The sequence below is a fragment of the Haemaphysalis longicornis genome, unplaced genomic scaffold (assembly GCF_048455015.1).
Source record: "Haemaphysalis longicornis isolate Haplotype H1 unplaced genomic scaffold, Haemaphysalis longicornis Haplotype H1 scaffold_7, whole genome shotgun sequence".
NCBI lineage: Eukaryota > Metazoa > Arthropoda > Arachnida > Ixodida > Ixodidae > Haemaphysalis > Haemaphysalis longicornis.
The window spans coordinates 175,687,398-175,700,634 of NW_027526422.1; the positions used below are offsets into that span (position 1 = coordinate 175,687,398).

The 13,237-nt window shown below is 51.4% G+C and overlaps 1 protein-coding gene and 1 pseudogene across 1 annotated transcript in view; one reads left to right on the forward strand and one right to left on the reverse strand.

The window, feature by feature from the left end:
• LOC144147242 (uncharacterized) overlaps positions 1 to 13,237 on the reverse strand; it is a 196,630-nt gene that overhangs the window by 182,356 nt on the left and 1,037 nt on the right. The gene's annotated exons all lie outside the window — the stretch shown is intronic.
• The window catches only part of LOC144146671 (sideroflexin-1-like), a 28,695-nt pseudogene that overhangs the window by 1,987 nt on the left and 13,471 nt on the right, over positions 1 to 13,237 (forward strand).

Consider the following 13,237-nt stretch of genomic DNA (forward strand, 5'->3'; position numbering starts at 1 on the left):
CCTTATTGAAGTCGTATTAAGAATATTGTACAATAGGGACAAAAAATGTCTTTAATGCATGAAGAACGCAGCGGTGAAAAACTAGGAGCACCGAGGGAAGCGCAGGCTGGACAGCATTAAACTCATTATTGCATCAAATACACGCTTCCTACAGCTAAATAGTGTGGAGACGACAAAATAGTAGAGAACACACGACACCGCACCACATGCACTGCGCACGACCCGCACCCTGGTTAGGGAATCGATAAAATTTTAGTGAACTGCGAAACCCCCCGTAAAAAATTAGCAGTGACTTAGCTTGGCTACGCCACGATATACGTAGAGCGAGCTAAGGTTCAGCAATCCAATCCAATCCAGTCAAATTCGGTCCAGCCCGGTCACTGCTCCTCGCGCATGCGCAGCACGGCTCTCCAGGAGCCGCGCGAAACGGCTATCAAGCGGCTCCGGCGCAGCGTCAGACTTGGCTACTGCGCAACGGAGGTGCACAGCTGCGCACGCGCCGGCGCCAGTGCATCTGCCGCGGCTGTGACGTTACTCCTCTGGAATGCGCAGACCGGCGAATGTGCAGATCCAATTCTCTACACACCCGTACTCCAATACAATCCAATTTAATCCAATGCAATTCAATCCGAATCCAATCTAATCCAATGCTCCCCGTGCTTGCGCAGCACGGCCCTTTAGGGTCCACGCGAACTGCTCAACCTCAGCCAGTGTAGCTTCCACTACAAAAGATTTGCCGTGGTGGAATGGGGTTAAACCAAGCTCCCCGAGCGATAGCTCTTGTTCTTGGCGCCGAGAGTGTGCAGTGGGCGCGGACGCAATTACACAAAACAAAGACGCTGCTCGAACGCGCAGTGAACTTGAATGCAGCCGCTTCCTCAAAGCATCACTTTCTCACGGCACCCGGCCTGCTCTTTTCCCCCATTCCCCTTTTGCGCCCCCCTCACCCATCGAACGAACGAGCGATTAGACGCTTTCACTGCGCAACCGCACGGGGCACTGGCTTGACATTGGCCGATCTTGAAGGTCAGATACGCTACGAGGGACGAGCCGTTTTCTGCGTTTGCACCTGCGCTAAAGAGATCTCGCTTTAAAATTCTGTTCCAAACCCTGACATTATTTGGCAGGAAACAGACGCAGCTTACAAGGTTGAAAGGGCAAACAAACGCGAGAACGGATGCGACACGTAAAAATGAATCGAGCCCTTGGGTCCCATCATCCATGGGTCCCATCGTGTGTGTTGAACGAAAATGGCGCCCACTGATTTGGCTAAGTTGGGAAAAGTGCAGGTGCGCGCTCGGCGCGAATTAAGCTCAAGGCTGAGCAGAGAAATGAAAAGCGCAGCAACGCGGCAGCGCCACGGATAGAGAGTCGCCGAATGCAGCAGAGCGGCAGTATGGCCAGCCAAAGGACGCGAGCGTCGGGTCGTACTAAAACCGGAAGGAAGGACGGCGTCACGCATAAGATATTCGTGGTTTGCAGCGAAGAAAGCGGGTGCGCATTTTTGTTGCCTGTTTCGTGTTTTTTTTTTTTTTTTGTAAACTCCTTTCGAGTAAACTTTCTCGTTGTACACACAGTTTCTCGGGCTGCCTATAATGCCACCTTGCCACCGAAAACACAAGGCAGCAGAGCTTCTCGGAAATGACCACATCAAAAAATTGGCACAGCTTGCACTATAGTGGTGCAAGGGTAGAGAAAGATTCTCGTTGGGAGAAATGGCAGAGCTGGCGGCCCCCGTCCCTCCGCCGGCTGTTGCACCTCACATAGGTTTCCGAACTTGCATGCCGCTGATAGTTCTCCATGACTGGCAGTCCCGGATCGCTTTATCCGCAGGCTTTCACATCTCTCACAAAGTGGACCGCGTTAGTACGCGCTAGGACCCGCGGCATCCGGATTCTCGGACTCGACGCCTGTAGCGCAAGCTCGGCATCTGTGCTCCCCACTTCAGGCGCGAACGCACGTAAACTGGCAAGTACGTGAGAGGTCATGGCACCAAGACTGGGCAGAGTGTTCTCGAACGTCGAGCTAGCCGACGCCGGGCACTATTCACGAGGCGCGCGCTCAGGTGAGCTCGGTATTTTTTCTTGATGTTTTTTTTTTGAGCTCCTCACGTGGCGCAATCCCACGTGCAAACCTGGTCGACGCCGGGCTCTCCCGACGAGGCGCACGCTCACGTGCGGTCAGCCCTTTTTCTTGGTACTCTTCCCTGGTAACGCTATACTGCGGAACTAGAAGCTTAAAAAACTATATTGTCAAATTTTTTTTATAATTTGTGGTTTATCGCGCCGATGGTATACACGTGGGCTATGAGGCGCGCCGTAATGGGGGACTCCGAATCAATTTGACCACCCGGGGATCTCTTAACGTGAGCCGGAATCTGGACACGCGGGCGTTTTCGCTCTTCGCCTCCATCCAAAAGCAGCCACCGCGGCCGGAATCGAACCCGCGTCCTTGAGCTCAGCAGCACAGCGCCTGAGCCACTGAGCACCGCGGCGGGTAAGCGATAGATCGGCGGAGAACAGTCAGCGGAGAACGATCGCGCACCACTCCACGCCGGATTCGGCGTCACTTCCGGCCCCCGGTTTTAAGTTTCAGAATTCGGTGCACCCTGTATATATTTAAAAAACTGGTTGATTCCTCTGTCACAGCAATCAATTAAGCACGAAAGTGAAATGTGCAGCGGTGTCTGTAGCTGAGCATGATTTGCGGGTCGGCGGCTGTCTTGTGGCCGTGCTTGGCGAGCGACTTCCAGCTGACGGGTCGCTCCTGCAAAGGTGTACTGAAAAATGGGGTATCGCGGCATAAAACACTTTCGTGTTAAAATATAAAACCCGAAAACGAACAACCCCAAGTATAACATACTCTTTAGTTCTAAAGGTTGCTTCCCCGCAAGAAGACCCTGTGTGCAGTGGTGCACCCTTTACAGGCCGCTTGCTTCGTTATACTGGCCTCACTTCCGTGACGGATATGACGTCAGGTAAATCTTCGTGAATTCGGGAATAAAACACTTTCGTGTTGAAAAGAAACAACGCTTTATTACTAGACGCCCAATTTTGATCGAAGCATACATGTGCGGTCGTAAGTGAAGTTAATTGCGGCTGGGACATCAATCGCGCCGTTCTCAACCAAGTTGCAGTGTGCCTGTGTGCGCGTTTTTGTTGTTGTTTGTGTACGCGACAGTCCATTAAAGCGCGACCAGCAGTCGAAGGTGAGCCCGTGAGTACACTCACAAAGTTAATTGGAACGCCGACAGCAGGGACGAAAGGAGGTCGCGCCGCAACCACGATTAAGATGCCGGGACAGACGGTCGGTTGAAAATAAATGCAAAAACAGCCCACGGGGCGAGGGACGCAAGTGCAAGTTCACAGCGCGCTCGCTTCAAATAATCATGAAAGAAAAACAGCAACGAAATTTAGTGGACGAAAATGTGTTGTCTTAATTGCACGTATTCGAGCTCGAGTGGAAAAAACGTGAAGGTCGCGACGGCAGCTTGATGGGAGGTTAATTGTTCACTAGGGGGAGCATTCGTTCATTCGGACGTGTAGGCGGATAATGACGCTGGAAAACCCATTCGGCTGACGTGCAGATGCTTGCATTTACTTGGTCCTTCGATTCGCGGGAGTCTGACAACGTCGTGCCGTGTGCCGCACGACGAGCGGTGCATCGCCTTCGAGTTTCCACCATGTGCGTGGTAACGAACACTTTTAGTTTGCTTTTTTCCAGCGGTCTTCGGGCTGCCTCGCGTGCCATCTAGACGGCGTACAAAGAGCGTCACGTAACTTGAACGAATATTTTAAAGTGGGAACCGTCGCATGCCTTCAACCAACAGAGTATAATAGTTCAGAGTGGCGTCATCCATGTCACAACATTTTACATTTTTATTAGTTGGGAAATTAATTAAAAAAACGTCGCTTTAAAACAGGTAGCTGAAGCCAATTTTTTTTTTTCAACTTTTTAGTTGTTGCATAGCGGGGACTAAAGCTCTAGTAAGTGCACGGAAGAAGCTCCCAAGTCCGAAGTTTCGCAACTCCCGCCGACTCGGATTAAGGCATAACACAGTCCCTAGAGTTATTGATCTCCGCATGGGTGCCGCCCATGTACCACCCTCGATTCGGTCGTCTATTGGCGCTGCGTATGCTCTGCAGTCTGCGAGTATCTCCCAGTCGCCTTCGTATTTGCTCAATCGCCGATAGAGAGGGGGGGAGGTGAACAAAGAGGTTATGACGTCACACGTTAGACGACCAGAGGTCGGTTACTGCGACGGCCGTAATCCCGGGGCGTCCCATATATATATGTCAGAGTTCACGAGTCCTGCCGGCACGTTAAGAAGACGGCGAGTGACGTAACGGGGCCGTCGAACTCGAAGAAATTGTCTCCTCTCTTCTGTTCCTTTTTTTTTCTCTTTAAATTCGAAGAGAAGCGGCGGGAATGGCGCTCCTTTGACGCGACTGCCGAAAATACCGAACCGCGCAAAGACTAGAGCGAGAAGAGAAAAGATGAGAAGCAAAGGAAACGAAGGGGAAAAAGAAAGAGGTAAGCGCATGGCGCGCGAGTTTGGAGGAAAAGTTTTCCTCTTCGGCTTTTCAACATGCGCGTCGTCGTCTGCTCACTTTTTTCTCTGGGGCCCATTACGTGGGCCATATTCGGAGGAAACGAGGGTGCCGCTTTTCTTCTGCGCAAAGCACACACAAGAAGAGCACTGCTGGACAACAAGATTCCTCAGCTCGAGAAGAGGCGACGACGTGAGGGCCCCCTTTACGGGCTCTCTCTCTCGTAGCACACTCACCCGAAGTTTCGGCCGAAATTTGCGTCTTTTCTCTGCGCAACCGGGAGCAGCGATGACGGATTCGTGCAGTTCCCAAATAAATCAAGAAAAGACGACGACGAAAGGAGGAGAGAGGAGAGAGAGAGAGGGGGGAGGTGCTCCCGCTAATGATGGCCGCGGCGAAAAAGAAAGGCGGCCAAAGTTGTTCGCGTGGGCAACGCGCTGCTTTCACCAGCCAGCGCGCACGCGTCCATGTGCGTGCAGAGCGAAATCCGGGCAAGAATGCGTCCCAAAACGGGCGAGCGGTGTTTGGCGCGGCGATTAATCCCGACCGCGCTTTATGCGCAGAAATAGAAAGTCGGCGGGTATACACGCCTGCGTGTGCGTGATTCGAAAGTTGTTTAACACAGAACGCCTTTAGCCGATCCCCTCCCCTTCTTCAACTTTTACTGCACACGTGTGCGCGCAGAAATTTCGCTGCACTAAACGATTAAAAAAAAAAAAACTGCCGAGCTGTCAGTGGTGGGATTAAAAACAGCAATCGGCGGGTTGCGAAGCATGCTTACATCGTATTTGCTGTTTAAAAACACATTTAGAAGACTAAACAGCAAAAAAAAAAAAAAAAAAAACGGAACACGACAAAGAGAGAACGGAGGGACGCAACGCCATGCCTGCCCGTTCTCTTGTGTTCCGTCGTTTTCGCGCTGTTTATTCTGTTAAAATGTACCGACTCGTCCCATCTTCCGTATTGAAAACAAACGCCGAAGTCGTTTGCTTTAAAATGACGAACAGAGAAGACAGCGTCTTGAAAATAACGGTGGAAGCTTTACTAAAGAATCCGTCGAAGAACAATATCAAGCGTGCATCGGCCTGTGGTTCTTATTGTCGTGTGAACGGCGGATATCCTTCGCCACCTTGCTCGACAGCGCATCACTTCCCCTTACACGGCCCGCAATAACTATTGCGGTCACTATACTCGACAGACTGCTAAGCTATGCTGACTCTCATAACTATTTACTACACCGAGTGTAGCATTGATGCGGCGGGCAAATGCATGTATTGCAAATGCATATACGAGCTCGAATAACAAAAATAAAAGGGCGCCGCTGGTCACGTGAACCGCAAAAACGTAACAAAAGGGGCTGGATTGCTGTTCCGCCGTCATTCAATGCTTCTCACCTCGTTATGATGACGAAAACGATGCGATGGTGACGCACGTATAAAATTTTCTCTGGAAGCCAGGCCATACCTCGCACTCCACGTAAAAAAAAAGTGTGAAAGCGACCTTAGGATCGGGTACGTGTACTTCGTATGAGTGCTGATTACTGCAAACATCAATCCAAACGCTGGCAAAAATACCGCGGTGAGTGATAGCGTGCTATTCCCGGACAAGCTATACATCACGGATGCCATGGAGCAGAAGCGACACCGAATAGAAGAAGTGAACGTTCACCCGTCAATTAATCGCGTCCACCAACGTTGGGTGGCCAGCTGGACTGTGGTAGGGAATTCAATCCTCTCGCTCTCGCGTGTGGTACTCTTCGAACACGGCCTGCTACGATGAACGGGCCAAGTTGTCTCGTCCTCAATGCCGCGCAGCTGCGAAGTTGAACTCTGCGCTATTTACGTTCGCACATGGAATGCCCGCTTTCCGCCAGCACTGTTGTCATCTAAAAGCGTTCCCGGCTTGTGTGCATATCTGTACGACCTGGTTTGCTACAGCTGCGGCCGCCTTCCACGTTTACTGCTGCCGCGGCATCGGTGCCCTCAACCGCGGCAGGTCACCACCCGACGTTCACCTCTCGAGTAGCCCGTTTCAGATCAAGCTGCAGCTGCTAACGGCATGATTTTGTGCGAGTTCGCGACACGCTTTTTAAACACGTGTTGTTTTCGCATTCACTCTTTACGCGCTCAGTGTTTTTAAAGTTACATTGTTGTCTTTCTCTGGTTGCTCGTTTGTGGCTAGTCAAAAAAAGGAATTTGGAAAAAAAAAAACTGCGGGTACAGATTGTACGCATCTTTCTTTCTTTCTTTTTTCGCTGTAAGCTGTAGGAAAAATATCGTCCAGCAGCAGCTGTGTAAGGAACAAAAGCTACTGCTACGGACTAAAAAGAAACTTAGTTGACCAAATGTGTGCCAGACTGGCGAAGTATTTTCGCTGAACGAGATTACCAAATAGCCTCATCTGTTCAAATAAAAGACCAGCTTCACAGCTTGCGAATCTGCTTCGGCACTTGCAATCTCTGAACCAAGAAAACTGCCAGGAGCGCTACCAAAGCGCTTCCCCCTCGTTGTGCAGTATTCTATCAGTGTAAGGCAATATTAAAGAGGTACGGGTACGGAGTGCGCATTTAAGATGGAGAGCATCGATAGTTCAAAAGGCGCTAAAGGGGGCACAAAAGGTTTTCCCACCGCATCACACGTGCAAACGAACCACGCTATGTATACCGATGAACGCAGGAACGCTCGAGGTAAAATTCCGACGTTTGCCTGCGAAGCGTTACGCGACCGTCCGTCAGGGAAGCTTTCTGTCGTACGACGCAGATGAGGATCGTCTGAAGAACGTTCTTCCTAAAGATGAAACTTTTCGTTGGTTTAGTCTCCTCACCCTGACATTGTTAATTTCACTTCAAACGCGCTCATCAGCGATGGCCGAGATCCGGTGAAGTCTAGTCACGACACGTTACGGCAGAAAAGTGTTTTTGCCTGCGACGGAAGCGCAGCTTCTCTTCCCAGCCCGCGTATTTCGAGGTCGATGAATTCTTCAATCGTTTCCCGCGTTACTCATTTGAAGCCGATCTCAGCTTAATGGAAAAAAAAAAGTTCCTGCATTTTTGCGGCCGCCCCTTTCGATAGGGGCAATCGCTTGTACTTATTTTACCGGTATGTTCCCGGCGCCACCAAGGCACACGAATGCACATGGTGCCTTCCACATCCACGGAGGACGCTCAACTCGCAACAGCCTGTGGCAGGACATGCCGTCTGACTCTTCCACCCGCGACAATGGCGCAGCGCGGCATGACGGCCGGGGACCCCGCCAGATGGACAAGGGTCAGGGGTCCCTCGCAAGGGTAAAGGCAGCTTTCCAGGCATGGATTCCCCTTTCAAGGGTCCGGACTCGACCAGGGACGCCTGTACTCGTTAAAGAAACCGGTGGGTGCCCGGCGGTACGCGAATTCGAACCCGGTACCTCCCGCATACAGGCGAGTGCTGTACCTCTGAGCCATCGCTGCGGTTTTCGCATACAAAACCACTCGTCAACGACAGCGTTTTCGATCCGGACGTGTGCGACGTAAAAGTGTCGATCTTGTTTACATCACGTTTGCACGCAGCGTTAAACGAAACGCCCGTCTGTTGCGAATTGGCAAACACGCGTGAGCCGTCTTTTTCCTGCTATAGGCTCAATACAGCTTCATCGCGTCTTCGCATCAGCTCATTTTGCTTCGCTTCTTCGTTCCCCTGCGGCGAAACTTAGCGAGGCGACAGGCGGTGGAAAAGCAGCACGGCCGCAATTACTCCAGCTCTGAAGGCGCGAAATAACTTCGCTACGCGTTACTTTTAAAGCGGAAGCTTCTTTAGTGGGACCGATGGCGTCCTGCCCAAAAAAAAAAAAAAAAAACTAATGCATTTCTCCATAGGCAGGTTGGTCCCCCGCCGCGGTGGCTCAGCGGCTGAGGCGTCGTGCTGCTGAGCACGAGGTCGCGGGTTAGATTCCCGGTCGCGGCGGCCGCTTTTCTTATGGAGGCTAAAAGCAAAGACGCCCCTGTTTACAAGATCCCCAGGTGGTCAAAATCCGCCCGGAGCCCTCCACTACGGCGCGCCTCATCGCCTCCGTTGCGTCGGCGCGTTAAACCCTACAATCAATCTAGACAGGTTGGTCGACTGAAAAGTTCTGATAAGCTCTCTGGACACAATGCGCGTGCGTGAAACTGGGCTTCCATTGTGTCAATACAGTTACTTGAAAATCGCGAAAAGGGAACGGTTTTAGATACTGCAAAACACGCATCGATCACGATAGAGTACAACAATGTGCCTTTATCTCGTAAACCACGTTCGCTATACATGTATACATCAACCGTAGATACGATTATACTTAGTGCGCCAAAAATCGTCGCACGGGTTCGTTCTTCGCCCGCGATTTGGCGCTTTGAAGGTTCGATTGGACGCACTTGCAGCGAAGAATGGACGCACTTTTAGCAAAGGTGTTGACGCGCTTCTGACACAGTTCACTCTTAATAAAAAAGGTTGTAAAAAGGTAGTAACGGCCGTATTTACTAACTCCTTCCGACCCTTACTACCCCGCGGTTTTGTACGTAGGCTCTGGCACTAACAACGGCATGGTTAGTAAATTAACTGAGTGTAGGAAGTGGTAGCACTAGATTAAGGTCGTGCTTATGACTAGGTTGCGCATGGCCAGTTAGTAAACGCATGTAGCTCAGAAGAGTGCTATCGCTGGGACTTTACTAGTGGGGGTAGTGGTGCTTACTGCCTGCTTCGGTTAGTAATTTTGACAAGTGCTACATTTACTACCTCCAGTTACTAAGTACCTAGTGTATACTGGGACAAGTAACTTGTTAGTATTCCATTAGTGAATGCTCCAACCTTTTTTTTAAGAGTGTTTGATGTTAGAAAGCTTTCTTCGCCTTTCTCTCAGCTTTCCTCAGGGAGAGATGGTAATGTTTTTCACACGCGCACTCGCGTTAAAAGCGCCATGTACCGAGTTCGCAAGGGCCTCTCCTCGTAGCAGCGCATGCCGACGCCAGATTGGAGGAAGGAGTGCGAGGGACAGCGTTTGAAGCCGCGCCGGCGGCGGCAGTCCGCGCACCTAGGTCGTCCGGGCTCGACCCAGAAAGCGGGGGCCCCCGAGCGTCCCGTACGTGCGTGCGCCACTACCCGGCCGTACCGCAGGCTGCACCACCCTGGAGGAAAGGTCGCCGAGGCCGGTCGACCCCCCGATCGAGCCGCTCCTGCATATCGGTCGCCGATGCCGCCGCCGGTTTTCTCAGGCGCACAGCTCCGGGGACGGTAGAACGTCGCTGCCGGCGTGGGTCACTTTCCGACGCCGCGCAACGCAGATGTTAACGCCGCTGCGCCGCTTTTACCACCTTCTACAAAACGCTCTTCCCTTAGCAAACGAACGAGTACGTCTTCTCATGGTTTCAGACGCAGTGCCTTAGCGAAGCTTAGTAGCACGAGAGATTCGGAATACAGCACACATGAGATGCGCAGTGCAAATTGGGATCTGGAATGAATTTAGACCAGGGGATGTTTTAACTTGCCCCTAAGTCTAGCACGTATGTACGTACAGACAGCCATTTCTGCGTTTCGCGCCAAGTCGGGCATTGGACCTGCGTATAGCTGCGCAAGTGCTCAGAAAAAGCCGCCCGCATCTTCCCACGGGGGGAACTCGAGTAAATGCGTCGCATCTACTCGAGTCAAGCAAAGCGTCACGTCAAGCGTAAGCCATGCAAAGACGCCCTTGACTGAATTCCGAACGCGTGCTCCGCCGCTTATATACGTTGAGGGGACTGCGTAAGCCGGTCCCAGTCGACGACGTTGGCGTACTTGTAAAGCGGCGTGGACTCTAGGTGTTTGAGCCAACCGCGGATGTTGCTTGGCCGGAGAACGGCACACCGGTTATATGCGCAGCGCGCCCGAAGGAGAGGAAACCGCGGAAGAGAGAGTACTGCACATGCGCCGGCCCAAGCGCGTCTGCCGGCCGCGGCTATGACGCAACACAATCCAACACAATCCACTTTAATCCAATCCAATCCAAGCCAATCCAATCCAATCCAATCCAATCCAATCCAATCGAATCCAATCCAATGCCCCTCGCGAGAGAGTGTTCGAATCCAATCCAATGCCCCTCGCGAGAGATGTGTTCGCTTTCGCCTCGACTCCACGCGCATGCGCAGTGAGCGTGCGGACTACGGACGCCAACGCGGGTGACATCGTGAGTTACTGAAATGCTCTGCATTTAAAACGGCCGCGATATTGAGACGGGCAGTTACGCTGTCCAAGATTGTTTTGAAATTTGTTTTTTCCAACCAATTCTAGGGGTTGGCATGCCTTTCCTTCACGGAGCAGGTGTTTCGCGGTCTGTCGGTGTGCAAGGGGACCGTTCAGTCCGCATTCCGAGTCAACCCCTGACGCAGGTTGGAAACGCGGTCTCGTACGTTGCAGCAGCCTGTACGCTGCTTGCAACGCGTTCCTTCAGTGCTCTGCAGTGAAGCTGCATCATACCCTCGCACCGACACGGCCGGAACATGTTCTGTCAGGCAGCGATTTTAAGAGCCTGGCTCTCGCTATAGCATGACCACACAGCACGTGACATATTCTATGCGTAGAAGAAGCCACTCCACGAATAGCCTTTAGGGATACTGCGTCGCCAGTGGAAAGATTGACATTGTTTGGAAACACTTTTCATGCGTTCCGCTCGCTTGAAAGAAGTCTGCCGACACCCAGACAATGTGTGGAGGGTTAGATTCACATATGCGTTTCGCCAGTGTGCAAAGCAAAACGAAAGCAACAACTGCGTGACAAAAACACACCGTGCCCTGCTGCATCCTGCCTAAACAAATGCCGTGCACTAACCACTAGACTTACCCTTGCAAATGTGCGCCTAGAGCAGAAATTTAAGTGAACACGCGTACTTACATGATTATTTGCAAGTCTTCAACGTATTCGACGCTTTGTTCACTTTGCTTACACGTTCACGTTTCGGGTAACTATCAGTCACCAGGCAGCTTCGATGTTTTGTTCGAAGACGGCGTCAAGCTCGCCAAACAGATATCGGAACATTACCACGGGGCAGTGTCAAGACGGAAGCTACAAATTTCGTCCGGATAAACGGCTTACTTTCACTAGGCAATGCTGGTCGAATTCAAATGTAGGGAGTTATAAGCACCGACACCGAGGCACGTCGCATATTGGACGGGCGTACGGATGAGTGCGCTGGGCTGATTGAGTCCGTGCCCGAAGACAAAAGGAATACGACACTACGCACACAGGGCGCCCTGCAGAGAAGACAATGCATTCATCGGTCCTGTTCTTTTTTTTTCATCGCACAATGAGGGAAGGACGCATATAAGCGGTTGGTTTCTGGTATCGACCTTGGGAACATGCTGCTACGCACCGATGTCGCTGGTTCGACTCCCGGACACGGCGGGCGCACTTGCAAAATTAAAAAGAGCGCAAAGGACGAGGACAAAGAAACACAGTAGACGGGACGCGCGCACTTGCGTTGGAAGCGAAATAGGAAGGGCAGGCGTGTATATTACGCGAATCCTGCGAACGCCAGAGATCTCCCGCTCGCCTGTATTAACTGGGAGGAGGCCCACTGCTTGGCGCCTCCTCGTCAGAGCGTTGTTCCGGTGCGTGGATAAAGCTTGGAATTGATTTAGTGCTTAGTTTAACGCATAACCTCAGACCGAGAGCGACGAAACAGCGCTCTTGTCTTCTTTGTAAGGGGGAAAGTGCGGGAGGGTGTGTCAGTGGCTTTTACTGGTTATCACTACGGAATCAGCAATCACTGGTTATGATGGCGCTGTTTAGTGAAAGACAATATTGAAAACACGTGTTTGAACTTTTGGAAGACGCGTGGAGCAGAGAAATACAGGGAACATTTAGTTAAAGGGTTTTATTCTGCCAGGGTGCCTTCACATGCATCGGGCGCAGCCAAGAAATTAAGTGTGGACGATATTTATAGATATATATGTGCATGCTTGACTTATCTTCAGTATGCGCGTAATTAAACGTTTTTGCTGTGCAATGTACATCATGTAAGGTTACTGCATTTCAGCCAGATTAACGCTGATTATTTTATAGGGAGACCAAAATGTATGTTCAGACTGTAGCAAAAGCAATTGTATGAACCTGTCTACGCTATGTGCTCGGTTGACAAGTTAGCAGTTGTGGGCCGTCAGTTTTCAGAATAACCCGAGTCTGATCCCTCGAGACGAAGGCAAAATTTGATGGGTCCTAGTATTTTCACACAAAACTCCCTTTCGGATCCCAGCACCCGCGTTCGATTCGCTGCTCTGCTATCACAGAGAAAAAAACGAACCGCAACGGCCGGTTGCAGTACCCGAGTGGATAAGCATACTTTACGCGGTGAGGTATAGGGTCTCATCTACTGCAAATAGTGGCTTGTAGAAGTTTCACACACAGCTTCGGAGTGACGTCAGCTCGTCTCGAGCTGCGAGCCGCGCAGTCAACGTGCTCGATCATGCGCCGGAACCGCTCCGCCCACGTTCGCACATGCGGCAACGACCTCGCGTGCGTACGGACGACTAAAAGTCGGCCGATGCCGTGGTGTAAATCGCAGTACAGGATGTCGCGTAGTGGGGGAAATGAACTGCAATAAGCATTAGGGCCGTAGTACCAACACACCGCGCGCACGTATATATATGAATCAGGTTTCATCGCACATATTTGAGTCACATTTAAATGACATGTCGTACGTGCACATCC